At 37.4% G+C, this 15,189-nt stretch overlaps 1 protein-coding gene across 2 annotated transcripts in view; it reads right to left on the reverse strand.

The window, feature by feature from the left end:
* LOC134225134 (semaphorin-5A) overlaps window positions 1-12,073 on the reverse strand; it is a 659,484-nt gene extending 647,411 nt beyond the window's left edge. For both annotated transcript variants that reach the window (XM_062704952.1, XM_062704953.1), the window contains exon 1: window positions 10,664-12,073. The gene's annotated coding sequence lies outside the window, so the exon portion shown is untranslated. The remainder of the gene's footprint in view (window positions 1-10,663) is intronic.
* Between the last annotated feature and the right edge of the window lie 3,116 nt (window positions 12,074-15,189).

Below are 15,189 nucleotides of genomic sequence, written 5' to 3' on the forward strand. Positions count from 1 at the left end.
ATTTCATTGAAATGAGATTGAGCTTGAGTTTGGTTGATCGCCCGTATTTGTTACTCCATTCTGAGACTCCATCAACTGGTTCCAACGATTTGTATTTCAGGACTACAACTACAATATCGACAGAAATTCAAGAGGTGTAAAAGGGCCACACCTAATGAAAGAGTGAATACTTAATCTGTCAAAAAGCGCGCTGGACTGGATTTCGGCAGAACATCGAGCAAAGGCAGACACAGGATCTCGTTCAAACTGTCAAAAGTTGAGCTCATTGCAGCACCATACTCTAGATCGGCTTCAGTGCAAGCATATTTTCTCAAAAACAAAAATATAATTTTATAGATTGCTTTTAAGCAATAAATCTGATGATATTTTTCATGAACTTGGGGGCATCTATGGAAAAATGCACAGTATTATTGCTTTTCTATATTTCTATCTTTCTTTATTTTTCCGTGAAACATTTTGATTTCTTTATGAAAAACTCTTCTTTTATATTTGTATTTTTTGCTTTTAAAAGTGTTCTGTCGAAAATTCCTAAGCTTCTTGTTTATGGAACTTTTGCATTATTTGTGCAAGTTTTTTGCCTCATACCCTAATATCTTCATTAGCATTTTTATGGAAAATGTATATTTTTTAGTGGCTCGTACCCGTTGCAATAGAGAGCTGTACAGTGTAGTAAGGGTAGAAGAGAAACGAATCCACCGTAGAAGGAAAAGGCAGCACGAAAACAGTGTGATAGGTGAAACGCAGGAAAACATGGAAAGAAACTATATGCGAAGGTTTTACGCGACTGTCAATGGCTCACTGCATAAGACTGCGCCAGTGTCCGCCATGTGCAGTGCAGTGCAGAGAGGGGAATTTGCTGGCGACCAGGTGAAAGGAGCAAGACTTGTTGAACGGTGAAAACGAAAGTTTTTAATGAGCAGGACGGACAAAGTCGGCGACCGTCAAGCTGTGGAGCCACAGTGGCATAGCCAGGAAACTGGTCTATGGGGGGTGGGGGGGTTCTGAAATCTGAATTGCATTTGATGGAACAATTTTAATGTTACTAGTTAATTTCTTGGATCTCGAATAAAAATGATCTATGTATGTACTACTCCGTCAAGTTAATTTAAGTACACTCAACATTATTCGTGTTTGGCGGAAAATAAGTATATCTTTTTGGTCCACCCTATCGAATTACGTTTGTATTGGCGCCAACAGATGAATGGACGTGTACAACTAAATTTTTATTATTCAATCAGTGTTTATTCCAACATAAACGTATTACCAGATGTCAAGTAAGTTTAAGATATGGTAAATATCTTTACCACAGGATATGGTAAAAATTTGAAAAAAAACCTCGCAAATCGAAACTTTCCGGACGGGATAAACGGGAGATTATTAGAATTGCTTCGAATTCTCGAAATCGCTCATGCAGATTAAGCAGGAATTAAACTTAACGTTACCCGAGAGGCTATTCGTCAGGTTCTGGTCAAAAGTCCGTTTATAAAAAGGGCCAAAAAGGTGAAAGCTGCAAACCTCACCCCTTCCCATATCGAGCGGCGTTTGAACTTTGCAAAAACCAATATGAATCGCCAGTGGAACATGGATGCGGAGTAGCCAAAAAATTGGTCAGGGGGGGGGGCTTTCTGAACATTTTCTTTTTTTCGAAAAAAAAAAGTCTTCTAAAAATTTTGTCACTGGGGGGGGGGATATATATCCAAAACCACCCCGTGGCTACGCCACTGGAACATGGTAAGTTGATAGCAGTCCTTGTTATTCAGAGATATATTTTAAGCTGCAAAAGCATAAAGCTCTAATAGTGTTTTGTGATTATGTAGATGATTTTCAGTGATGAAAAAAAGTTTAACCTGGACGGCTCTGACGGTTTCAACGGCTATTGGCGCGATTTGAGGAAGGAAGAGCAATATTTCACGACCCGGAACTTCGGTGGGGGATCCTGTATGGTATGGGCGGGATTCTCTGTTCAGTGCAAATCAGCAGTACACCTCTGCTGATGAGCTAAAATCTGCTATTCTAGAGGCCCGGGGAAACATTGTGAAAAGCGTTCTACAAAACTTAGTATCCAGTATGCCAAACCGAATGTTCCAAGTTATTAAGAGAAACGGTAAAGCAACTGATTATTAACATGATGAATTTAAAATGTTTAAATGTTTTTACCGCCTCTGCTCGAACAATATCTCCGGTGGTCCTAAGTTAAATTGACAGCACCAATAAACAAATATCCTCCAAATCTTTGCATTTGTCTATAATTATTATTTAATACAGTTAAGAATGATGTTCTTATGAAGTATTCACTGATCCATTCGTTGTTTATTTAAAACTAATTAAATATTGGAGATTTTTTCTCAAAATATGGGTGGTCTTAAACTAACTTGACAGAGTGTAGAAGCTCTATTTTTCAATTTGAGAGGGTTCGAACAAAATTTTTGAGTAAGACAGTCAAAGCATAACCATGATTATGGATAACTGAAGGATCTAATACTGTCAATACAGTTTCGATTTCTAGATATTAAAAATATCTTTCAAACATTTCAAAGTTAATCAGAGGTTTGAAACTGGCACTCGTGGAGGTTTCCAGAGTTGTAAAGAAAACATCATTTCCTCTTTTCCTATAGGTTCCTGAGTGTCCGTAAGGAATTATTTCTATTCCAAAAAATGCTCAATGGTGTATTGAAATTTTCCAAAAAGTCTTGAAGTTTTCAATAATTTCTACTCTTCCATAAAAATATTGAAAATTTTTTTGGAAGTACGTAATTATTTCTGCTAGTTCAAAAAGGCTCAGAGAATTCCTGAAATTTTATAAAAAAATGAAAGAACGGCAGGTGAATTAAACAAACGTTGATAATTGTGGGCTTCGTGGCCGTGCGGTTAACGACGTAAATCGTCTAGACGCATATCCTATGGAGTACGGGTTCAATTCTCACCCCGGTAAAGAGAAAACTTTTCGTAAAGCGAAAAGTTCTCCACTGGTCCACTGGGTGTTGTGTAAATGTCCTATCTATTGTCTCAGATGTTAATGTCTCAGATGTCTCTGCTACATGTGAAGTGTTCAGTAAGTGCGACCTCTGGTCGAAGACGGTGATTATGTCTTTTATAATCTAAACAAGGATTATTACAAGGACTACAAGCTCAACTAAGCTGAAACTGACTGTATTTGAGATTTACTACATCGCTCGACGCGTCAGTATTTCATCGGAGCGGTAGTCACAAGACTACCGAGCTCTTCTCGGAAAGTTGAAAATTGAAACATAGATATAAGAGAAAAATTGTAGGAATATGTAAATATAAAGTAGTTTATGATAATTGTATCACATTCAGACATGTGGTAGCAAGCCTATAAGAAAAAAAAACTCTGGAAGCTTCTGGAAGAGTTTATTGAAATCTGTAGGAATCATGTACCTACGTTTGCATCTCAGAAGAAGAAAGAAATAAGTCTAGAATTCGGAGTAATAAAGTTCTTGAGATTTATGAAAACCCGTAAATAGTACTGAACACCTTGAAAGATTATTGTACGATCACAAGCATTCTTGGTAGATCTGAAGATGTTTCTGAAGATTTCTGAAGGTACGAATTGCTTCAAGTTAGTGATTAAAACCTTTTAATAGTCATAGGGAGTACCATAACTTATCTAAGGATGATCGAAAAAATCTCTTGAAATTCAAAAGGATTTGTGGAAAGTTCAAGAAATTCCTTAAAAGTGTTCTATACATTTGATACTCCAGTAATAGGTAGAACATGAACATGAACAGCTTTGCCTTCATTTTTCATTAAATAAGTAAACTCAAGTTTCAACGTTACAAAATATTATTGTGGTCTAGAAAATGTATTTTCAACGTGTGAGAGGACACGCATAGTAACCAACTTGATTTGGACCCCTACGCATTTTGGACCCTCCTGACGACATTTTCTTGATTTCTGAACTAAAATCAATGCCGCTGCTGTTCCCGCAATGGGGGAACCCATTGGCTTCAGAAAAATAATATTGTTCAGCATCTGTTTCACTGGTTTCCCGTGCGAAAACACTTAAATTAAGATGAAATTTCGAGAAGGTAGGTAATATGTTTTTTCGTCTACTCATTTATCTTTTTTGATTATTTTTCGTCCTACCCACGTCTCGGGACATGGCCGCGCCACACTGTTGAAGTGCTAAATGAACACAAAGTAACAAATAAGACAGAATATGAAGTGTTATCGACAAATGAACCGTTTGTTTGAAAATCTGCATATGTGACATTTTTGGACAAAATCACATTTTTATATATTCTAAATTCTGGCAAAAAATACGAAATTTTGTTTTCGAAAATGTTTGAAGAATGTTTCGTTTGTTTGAGAAACTACATATGTGCATGTATGTACTTTGAAGAGCAATTTTGGAGTACTGCTTGCAGGGTGTTGAATTTTACCTTAAACTATTGATCTGTATCTAAGAAATCGAATGTGTAAAATAGATATATGCAGTTTCTCAAACAAATGGTTCAAATGCAGATTGATGATTTTTCCAAATAACGCTCCTTTGCACATTAAATACATTCGGCAAATTTGTAATATTACATAAAGGAGATGCTGAGCAACTTTAAAAATGGCAGTTGTGCGGAGCTCCCGTTTTGTATGAAGTGCCCTTAAAATGCGTATTTAGTCTTGGATTCCGTGAAGATTGTCCTTAATGTTCATGTAAGTAAGCGCTTCCAATTGCACTTATTTATCTTGAATTTTTCAATTAATATTATTTATAACTCTTGTTGCTTAAATTCCTTGGACATAATTTAAGGATTGAAATATTATTTCATTAGCCAGCCAACGCGAATTCACAGGAATAAAAAAAATCGTGGCTCCGACAGTGTAACTTTAAAAACGTTTATAGAACTAATTGAATATCGGTGCAAGCTATTCATAGTTAATCAGAGCAGTATCACAGTATCAAGTCACCCGGTTAGTTTTCGAAATTTTTGTTAATTTGTCCGTAGTTTGAATAATCGTTAAATGATGAGCATTTGTGGTTTCCAATTTTCTACTCTGTTGCTTTTATGCAATGGTGGTGAAGAAGATCCGAATGCTAATTTAAATAGCCTGCAGTTTAAAAACATACTTTCTATATAACATATGTTTAAACTTTCTAGGCTTTTGAAAGATGATGAAAGTAACAATGATGCTTATAGTTTAGATTACGAGGTTTATAACTTGATATAATGTTAAATAGCAACATTGACATCAAGATACTCCTCAAAATAGTGTTAGCAACATTTTCAATATTTTGGATGATACTGTGGCTTTGTTCGGATTTTGGGACTTATGTGATTTATTCGATTCACTATATTTGGTTTCTATTCCTTTAAAATAAATGAACGCGTTTAGGGTTCTGAATGATTAGTTGATCACAATTAAACTTCGATTAACATTATTTTTATTGTTTTTAATGAAATTGCCATAGCATCATTCCATAAGTGTTTAAGTACAAGACACAGTAATAAACCAATTTTTAACATGTTAAATTTTGTCTGCCTCTGATTCCGTCATCCGATTTTATGACAGTTTTGACGCTCCTAGGGGGGAGGGGGGAGAGGTTGATCCGAGCAGCGTGACGACCCATAATTTTTTTTTTAAATTTAATACAAAAAGTGTGACGAAGGGGGGAAGGGGGTTAAAAATAGCCAAATTTTGCGTGACGTACTTTCTGGATCTTCCCTTTGCAGTTTTTGAAAAAGAGAAAGTGAAAGTTTGTCTCTTGTCCAGTCGTGTTCCTCCAGTAAGCGGATCGGCCGCTCGTCGATATTCAGTTTTGCTTTGTGCGGAAGGCAAAACGATCGGCCGGTCGCCGTAATTTTGTTCTGCCTTATACGGGTGAGCAAATAAATCGGAAAGTGAAAGTTTGTCTCTTGTCCAATCGTGTTTCTCCAGTAGAAGCGCGATCTTCAGTAGTTTCAATAGGGGCCATCCACAAAGTACGTCACGCTCCTAGGGAGGAGGGGGGGTTCCGAGCTGCGTGACGACCCATACAAAAATTTTAGAGGTTTCATACAAAAAGTGTGACGAAGGGGGGAGGGGGGTTGAAAATCGCCATTTTTTTGCGTGACGTACTTTATGGATCTTCCCATAGTTTGCAGTAGCCATACAACAAGTAACTGCAGTGCGTGTTTTAGTCGTCGGGAAAGATATAAAATATCTATTTTGTGTTCGGTGGCTCATGCGCATGTACTGCGCTTTGCTCCAGTCGAAACAAGCGCGATCTTCAATAGTTTGCTGTAGCCATCGGACAAGTGAGTACAGAGTGCTGCGCTTCCGTTCGGTCGTCCAAAACGCGAATCTCCCCAGTTTTCATATGCCACCGGGCATGCATGTTTTAACTTTTAACTCGTCGCGAAACAGAGTATTAGTGTTTCCCATCCCATAGATCTCATCACTTACCGAAGTCAATCCAGATAAATTATCCTTTGTAACTAAAACGATATCCTATCCCAAGACAATCGTGGAGATGCAGAGGTATACTCGGTCTCTAGAAGCAACGAGAGTAGGACTAACAATCCTTCCCTTCCTATATGACCGTAAGGACGTGGCCGGCGCCGTTATTGACTTTAAATATTTGTGCTCCCGAAACGTGTACATTGAGAATGGGTAGCTAATCCCAAGCCCCATTCATTGTGTTCTCCGTACAATTTCGCAAGTTTAGTCAATCACAGAGTTGCAACTACGAATTTTGCGGGCATAATGCTCATGCTCATGCTTCCCTTTGCAGTTTTTGAAAAAAAAAAATCCGATTTTGAATTTTTTTTCTAAGGGAAAAATTTTCAATAACTCCGGAACGCAATGGTCGATTGGGTCAATTTTTAACAGCAAAAAATTAGGAAAGATCCCGCGTCGAATGCAACCTGTTGCAAGTAAATAAGGCTACACAGATAGAAAAATCCACTGAAATTTACGCTAAAAATCATGCACATAAATGGAACGCCATTATTAGCGCAATTCCATGCGTGATATAGCCCAAATGTAAACAATATTTCATGTGAATCATCAATATTGCATGCAAGTTGTAAGCAACCTTGTTAGGAAGGGCATCATTTCAGCGTAGAAAAGCGTAAATTTCCGCATCTCAAGTTTTACGCGCTGTTTACTTTTCATATTTTTTTTCTGTGTAGGTACAAGCAAATAAGGCAAATGTGTTTCACATTTTTTGTACACACACACATACTTACATACATACATACATACAGATATCACCTCATTTCGTCGAGCTGAGTCGATTGGAATATAATATAAAACTATGGGTCTCCGAGGCTTCTATCAAAAGTTCGGTTTTATAGTGATCCTATAGCCTTATGTGTACTTAGTATACGCAAAAGGGAAAAATACTGAAAACATCAAATTATTTTCATCGTCTGTTGCTTATTATGAAAGTTTTTGGTAATGTAAAGAAGAAAAAAAGTTATTCCAAATCTATTCCAAAAACTTGCACCGTATATAGATTTTCTAGCGATAAGCCCTACATTGATTCATACTAGTGATGTTGGTCTAATACATTTTAAAATGAGTGAGAATGGCATAATCACCGCTAGGTGAATTAATAGAATATCCTTACAAGTCCAGATGATTAGTATTTACCATTGGCGTAACTAACGAAAAATTCTAGAGGGGGCTAACTTTTTTTTTCTATTTTTTTAATAAAAAAAACAATTATATTCGTTCTCGCTCAACACTCGACCCAACTCATGTATACTGTTTACAAACTGGCCTAGAGCTATTTCATCAGATCCATTGACGACTTGAACATTACAAATAATGTTCATCAAGGCCCAGCACTGCTGACTTAAAAAAAATCTAGAGATGTCTTAGGAAAACTTTGGTTTTCCTCTTTCACATTTAAATTTTAGTTGCATCTCCTTGAAATCTCTGGGGATGCATTGATAACCTTTTGAAAAGGTTGCATCTTTTGGGACCATGTCAGAAAGCTGAAGATCACACGTTCGGGTTAGTAAAAAATACTCCCAAAGCTCTGAAAAACGTGTAGTTCTTGGCTGTTGCAGTTTTGTAAAGCGGCAAAAACGAGTTCAATTCAGCATCCGACGATTTCGATAAATTATTTTACTTTTTTCAAGAATTGGAAGATTTTTATTTATACATCTAATCCTTGAAAAAGGTAAAATAAATTAAACCATCAGATGCAGAAATAAACTTATTTTTGCTGCGTTACAAGACTGCAACAGCAGAAAACTACAAGCTCCGCTCTGAAAATATTTTAAAAATATTAAAGGATTGATCATTTGCTGCAAAAAATCATTGAAAATCAGAGTTTGCTACAAAATTTTTGTTAATCTAAGCATCAAGTATGTCTCTTTGAATCTAAGACAGTTTGCCAAAAAAATTATGGAGTCTAAATAAATATTAAGATTCCGTATTTCCCTTGAATTTTCATCATTCAATCAGAAATGATGTTGTTTTTTTTTTTCAGTCTGTTACTTCTATTGTTTATTCAATCAGCATTGAATCAGCTTAAAATCACTGTTCCTACTTACACTTCCTTAAGAAATAATTTCTGGAGCTGGAGAATCAAGGGAGCCTAATGGAAGTGCGGGTAGCACGCCTATAGGGGTCAAAACGCGCCACCCTTGAATAAGGCTTAATATCCTCATTGTGATTATTTTCAATAGTCTATACGATAAAGCAATGGAAAATATTGCCATTGAATGCTTTACAAAGGCAATTAAAATGAAAATTAGTACGATGAGCACATGCGCGTTTCAACCCATTCACTGGCGCATCACACCCCGCTTAGCATTAGCATTAGCATTAGCATTGAGCAATTCGCACAAATTCGTAGGTGGTACAAGCCAAGACTATTGTATGAGAGTAGCATCACTTTCATCCGTTACCACAGATATTGATTTGGGACTAATCACTATCTCTTAGATGGAAGCAATGCACTCTCCAATAGTCGAGATCTGTCCTGGCCACGTCCTTGCGAATGCTGAGGAAGGGGAAGGATGGTTAGTTAGACACCTACTTAAGAAAGATGCAGAGAACTCTACGATCTCTCATACGTGTCACAGGAGGTTTTGGAATTGTTATTGTGGGAGGTTATAGCTGTAGCAATCGTTTTGCCAGAACGTGAAACACAGAAAGAATACAAAGTAGGAAAGGGACGAGTCTGTAATTGAACCCACGACCTCTTGCTTAAAAGGCAGAAGCGGTAGCCACTAGACCACCGAGCTCGTCCACTGGCGCATCACACCCCGCTTGGTTTCAAAATAATTTGTTTGCGAGTGCTTTTTCAAAATCAAATTTCTGTACAATAAAATGCTAAATTAGATATCTGTCATCGGTAGTCAATAGTAGATAAGCTGTTCTTCAGTTTTGGGTGGTGAAAACATGCTGAACTGGTGGTTTTCATTGATAAAAACGGCATTTTCCTTAACTTGGACGTTCTATCCCCAGTTCTCCTATCCTTGGTTTTCAGCATTTTTATCGCAAAACATAAATATTGTTCAAAATTTGAAAACTTTATGAAATAGATTCAACTAGTTCGTAGCGAGATGATGGAGAGAATCCATTGCTTACAGTTAAGCCTTCATGTGACCGGAGAGCTAGATATGAGCGATATTAATGCAAAGCGACCACAATTCTACAGGGGGCTAATTTGATCCTAGGTGGGACTATATCCCCCTCTAGCCCCCCCCCTGTAGTTACGCCAATGGTATTTACTGTTCAATGTAACTCGGTCTCTTGTAACTTAACAGATATGCCTGTTTTAGTCTTACTGTTGAGATAAGAAATAATAGTAGAAATAGAATATTTTTATGAACCTCAACAAATAAGTCAACATAAGTCAACAAATAAGTGAGGGATTTTTCTGGGTAACCAACCATGAATATTTTTCATTCCAATTATATTATCATTCGTATGGAGCGTAAGAAAGTAACAGATCTCCTCCTTTCCTTGTTATTCCTTACGTAATCAGTATAGTATGTAATCAGTATAAGTATAGAATTATGAAAAGTAGACACGTATTGATTCAATCACATCATTAAATGATTCCAGTTTAATTTTTCGCACATTGAGTAATGTTAACAACAAGACAAATGAGCAGCAACTCATAAAAAACCTTTGCAGCCCAAAAAGCCCTTGGCAGTTGTACCTACTAAAAATCGATTTAAAAATTAATCCTTACCATCTGGGGTCAATGTTTCAAAGCCTAGTTATTGTTTGTAGGTACATCATGAGGCTAACACGATGATACGTCTATGCCCAGGGAAGTCGAGAAAATTTTCAGCCCGATATATTTCATGTAGGGGAAATGTCCCGATCTCCATCTCACTGTACATATATCCATCTCATCGCTAGACAAAGAAATACGGCACCAAATTCGTCGCTTATTTTTGTCAACTTGCGTGCTCACTGCTGAAAAAAATCACAAAAATAATAAACAAACCAAATTCCTTTCCATTGCTTTGTTTTTGATGGGATGGAAATAGGAGCTATGAGATGAAGTGGCGAACCGTTCCCCTAATTGGAATAATACGCATCGATGTTATCAAAAATGAAGTTATCTTTCCACACCAAACGGATGTTGGAAACTACTGAAGAATACGCCATCAGAGCAGCAAATAATATTAGTTTCGATACCAAAATTAAAAATCGCATTAATTTCCATTTGCGTCACAGTCATAAAACTTACATTCAATTTATTGCTGAAACACGTTGTCCGTTGAAATAAGGTCTCGATCCTCCCTCACGTACGGATCATACGAATGCACCAACGGCTGCAGCGGCTTGTGTAGAGCGAAATTCTTCTGATCCTCGTCGTCGGAACGAATGATTTGTTTGTTTTAAATTTTAGTCACGTCCTCTCTTTCTGTTGATTCTTAACGTCCAGTATCGACGTTCAATAAAGAGAACCAAAGCTTTCCGCGCAATGGCTACACTCTCGCAACCCAAAACAAACGGAACGACTTGTTCTCAAAACTCGAAATTGAAAAAAAAACAAGCGACTTATCACAGTCGCCCTCTGCTTTGCGCATAAATTCGAATCACTCCACACAGTTGATATGGTCGACTTTTTTTTTCCTTTTACTCCTTCGAGGTTAACAAATTGCCTCTTATTCTTATTCGGAAACCACAGCCACCGGAGAGCACTATCAAGATAGGAGCAGCACTAACAATGAAACACTTGGCACTTATGCTGCCGTTTGTATTCGTACTGAACAATCGAACACTCGATAAACTGCGAACGCGACCGGTTTGTTTGGGTTAGCCGAATCACTTATGACCGTTTTTTTTATTTTCTGTAAACACAGCAAAATTCGTCTCCTTTCGTCTTCGTATTCGCTAGAGTAAACAACTCATTAGGCACTAAGCTGTGTGTTACTTTGTATGTTTGAAACACTTCTATCCTCTGCAGAGCACTTTAAATCGAAGGATTTTCGTATATCTCTCGTTATCAACTTATCTTTTATCATCGTTGCATCATACCCATCCCAACTATGTAATGCCTTCACTTCTCTCCCATTCGAAAATGCTTATCCAATAACAACAACCGCTTGTCTGTGACGATGAGGAGCTCTCCTGGTGAGCTACTTCAAAAATATCATCCCAGTACGATGAAAGCGAACGCTGAGATTTTAAATTTAGTTCACATCTGGACAACGCGGCGTATCGAACGTCTGGAGCAGAAGCATGACCATAGCTGCCGCACAACACTTTGAATCTTAAGCGAGCTCAGACGTAGACAATTTCCTCGATATTTCAAATTCACACCGCACCGGTTTGTTGATTATAGCACTTTTTGTCGCGTGAATTTCAATCGCAAGCAACTCCTTCACCACATGCACCTCGCGCGCGAACTGCTGCGAGCGTTGATTAACGATGGCCATAAACAAATAGCGCACTAAATGGTGCTTTTCTTGTTGTCACTGATTGCAATTTTTCACCGAATCAAATTGCACAGATCATCGCTAAATAGTCACGACCAGAATGAATTGCGCGAGCTCAAGCCAGCGCAAAAATCACGACAAAACGAAATACACTTCCTTGGACACGCGTAGACTGAGCAGTGCTCTCACCGCCGCAGAGAGTTAGCTTCAACTGAAACCGTGGAGCGTGAGCCTACGCCAGCGAACCGACGACTGCTTGCTGCACTCCATCCAGTTCGATGCATGAACGTGCTCCCTCTCTTCGATTCAAATGCCCAAATGCGTGTAGCCCACTGCGAGAAAGTCGTGTTTTGGTTTGGTGTCTTCTCGCGTAGCTCCTCGCGCGTATAGAACACTCTGTTCGTGGAAGCACATGTGGCTCGCGCTGGCCGCACCACCACCGCGCGCCGATCGTCGTCACTGCTGTCTTCGTTTGATTAGGTGGAAGAGGCAGCGAGCGCGAGATGGGCTCTGTTGGGCAGGTAAGGCAGGCGAATGTTGTGGCTGGCGACATGCGAGGCGTACACAACTCTTTCGTGGACGTTGATGATCTGTGGGCACGGCGGCGATGACGATGATGATGGAAGTACAATGACCGGTAGAATAATGCTGATTAGTGCTGGATGCGGCTCGGAGCATAGTTGGCAGATTTTATAAACTAATGAACTAATATTAATCAATACGGAAATACGAAAATAGTTTTATAGTGCGATTTTTCAATAATACTATAATACGATTTAGCGTAATGGTGTTCTCCAGAAATTTTATCAGTAAATTAATCCGCTTCTTTGAAGGCGTAATGATTAATTCTCCTATAAGTGAGATGAAAAAAAATATTTTTTCGTATTTACAGCATACAAAGTTTGTGTCTTCACAAAAGTTGTAGCTGTCGAAAACTTTTTTTAACACAATAATAAATTCAAAAAAAGCAATGGGTAATGTTTTCAACATAACCGCGAGTAGACGTAGGACTTGTATAAACGTAACGTATTTACATTTAACTTTTGGATCTATGGAGTTTGATTATAGGCATTGGTATTGAAAATGACAACTTCCATGCTGTGTAGAATTATTAGCAATTTGTTTATTCAAAACTTCTGGAAATAAAACCAATAATCGGCCTCTAGCCGTGAACTCCGAGCAATGCGATGGGCGATTGCATCCATCGCAACCTAAACCACTGCACCTGACCATCATCAAGCACAGAATGACAAAAAAATGCGCCCACTTCTTTCATGCATATTCGCAGACCCACCGGCAGTTCTACCGCTGGTGACTGCATGCTGTCGCTGTGTAGGTAAACACAACAAAAAGCACGTCAGTACGCGCTGCTGTCACAAATTGTAACGACTCGCACACTGCAGGCACTGCTTCTTTTATACATAAAGAAAATCTTCCGGTAGACCCGAAGGCCCGTAACATACTGCATTCTGATGTCCGTGTTAGGTATGCACGGGATTGGTTACATATGAAATTTTTACTGGCTTTGACAAGAATTGAAATTTTCAATAGCTTGTTGTTATTAATCTTAAGTTTCAATGAAATAGGCACAATGGTGGAGAGTGTCCGAGTCGATTGATATATAAATCTTAAAAATCCATCGAAAGATAAAGGCGCTAGTAACGTTCAAAATCTTCCCTTCCAGCGTAACGCTCTTGATTTCCAAAAATCTAAATGACACCAGTATAGTAAAGAAAGACGTAAGTCCTACGTCAAAACGCTAAGTACGTGATTTAATTACTTTTCGAGATTTATTACTATTTTTGTTGAAAAGTTTAAGGCATGTTCACTACATAAGCGTACAGGAATGTGGAGACGCATGGTGCATTGTTTCATCAACTTCTTGTGATTAAACTTTTTGTGCAAACAATAAAGGTTTTTAATATTCTGCATACCAGTGATGGGGCCATCCAGAAACTACGTGGTCATATTTTTGAAGATTTTCAACCCCCCTCCCCCCATGTGGCTTATCGTGGTCATTTGGCAGACCCCCTCTCCCCCTCCCTATGACCACGTACAAAAATTAAAAAAAAAACCTTATGTAACTAAAACATATGGTTAATCCGATCAATTTTGAAGATGGACAATTTCAACTGATTCAAAATCAAACTAAACCCAACATGGAAATTATAAATTTTCATGAAGTCGAAAATTTTGATGATGTTATCATGTTGTAATGTGTATCAGGTATCAGGATATCTAGAAATCGCACACCTTCAATGCATCAGAATACAAAAAAATCTTATAAAAATATCTTTTAAAAATTTCGTGAAAAATTTATAATGGTCTAGAAATTTTCCAAAATATCCCTATAATTTTAACTTTTTTTTAAATTTTTTTTTCAGTTTTTTTAAAATAATTCTTATGATATCAACCTCAGCGAAGCATCTGAACTGAACTCCTACAACGAAAAGTTTATCAGAGAATCACAAAGTTAATATGTAATCTTAGAGATGCAAATAAAACCTCCTACTGTTTTTCCTTTTGAGTAGCATTCCTGTAGAAATTTCAGTATTGTTTTCAGAATCATCAATATTAGAAATGAATAATTATAAAATAATTTTTTTTAATTGTTCATTGCTAATATTGATTTATTCATGAAAATGTTGTATTTTTTCGTTAAACATTTTGATTTCTTTAATAAGAATTATTTCATAATTGCAATTTTTGCTTTTACAAGTGCTAATTTATTGTTGTGTGTATTATTGTTCTTTATTTGCAATTTCCTATTTTATTATGGAAAATTTCTATTTTTCCTCTATTAAAGAGATTTTCAATCCAGAGCTGGCTCATCTCTCAATATTTCTAATTCTTCATTGAAAATTTATTTTGATATCGACTCGTGGAAGCCATACTAGCTATACTAAAAATATTTTCTCGGTCACTCTGATGATTCTTTGGAATAATTTTCCAAGGAACTTCTATTCCACATCTCGAATATGCTTCAGTAAATGGTCCTTTCATAAACGACGCATAGAGGAATGAATGTATTATAGACCAATTATTATTTTGGAGTTCGCACTGTTCGAACGAATCATGTACATTTACATCAAATATCATGCACATAATTGGAGCATAGAAATTCCGCGGATCATTCGATTTATCCAATTAACCAACTTATGAATGATGTATGATATAATATCCCAGTAGGTCCATTGGGTTGATATGACTGCAATTATTATTTATACAAGCTACTACAGTAATTTAATGTAGTAATGTACTACTGTAATGTTTGAACTACTTGATCATTCAAGTCCGTGAACCCAGTGCTTCTAAGGCCCTACAAAAACAG

The sequence above is a fragment of the Armigeres subalbatus genome, chromosome 3, assembly GCF_024139115.2.
Source record: "Armigeres subalbatus isolate Guangzhou_Male chromosome 3, GZ_Asu_2, whole genome shotgun sequence".
Taxonomy (NCBI): Eukaryota; Metazoa; Arthropoda; class Insecta; order Diptera; family Culicidae; genus Armigeres; species Armigeres subalbatus.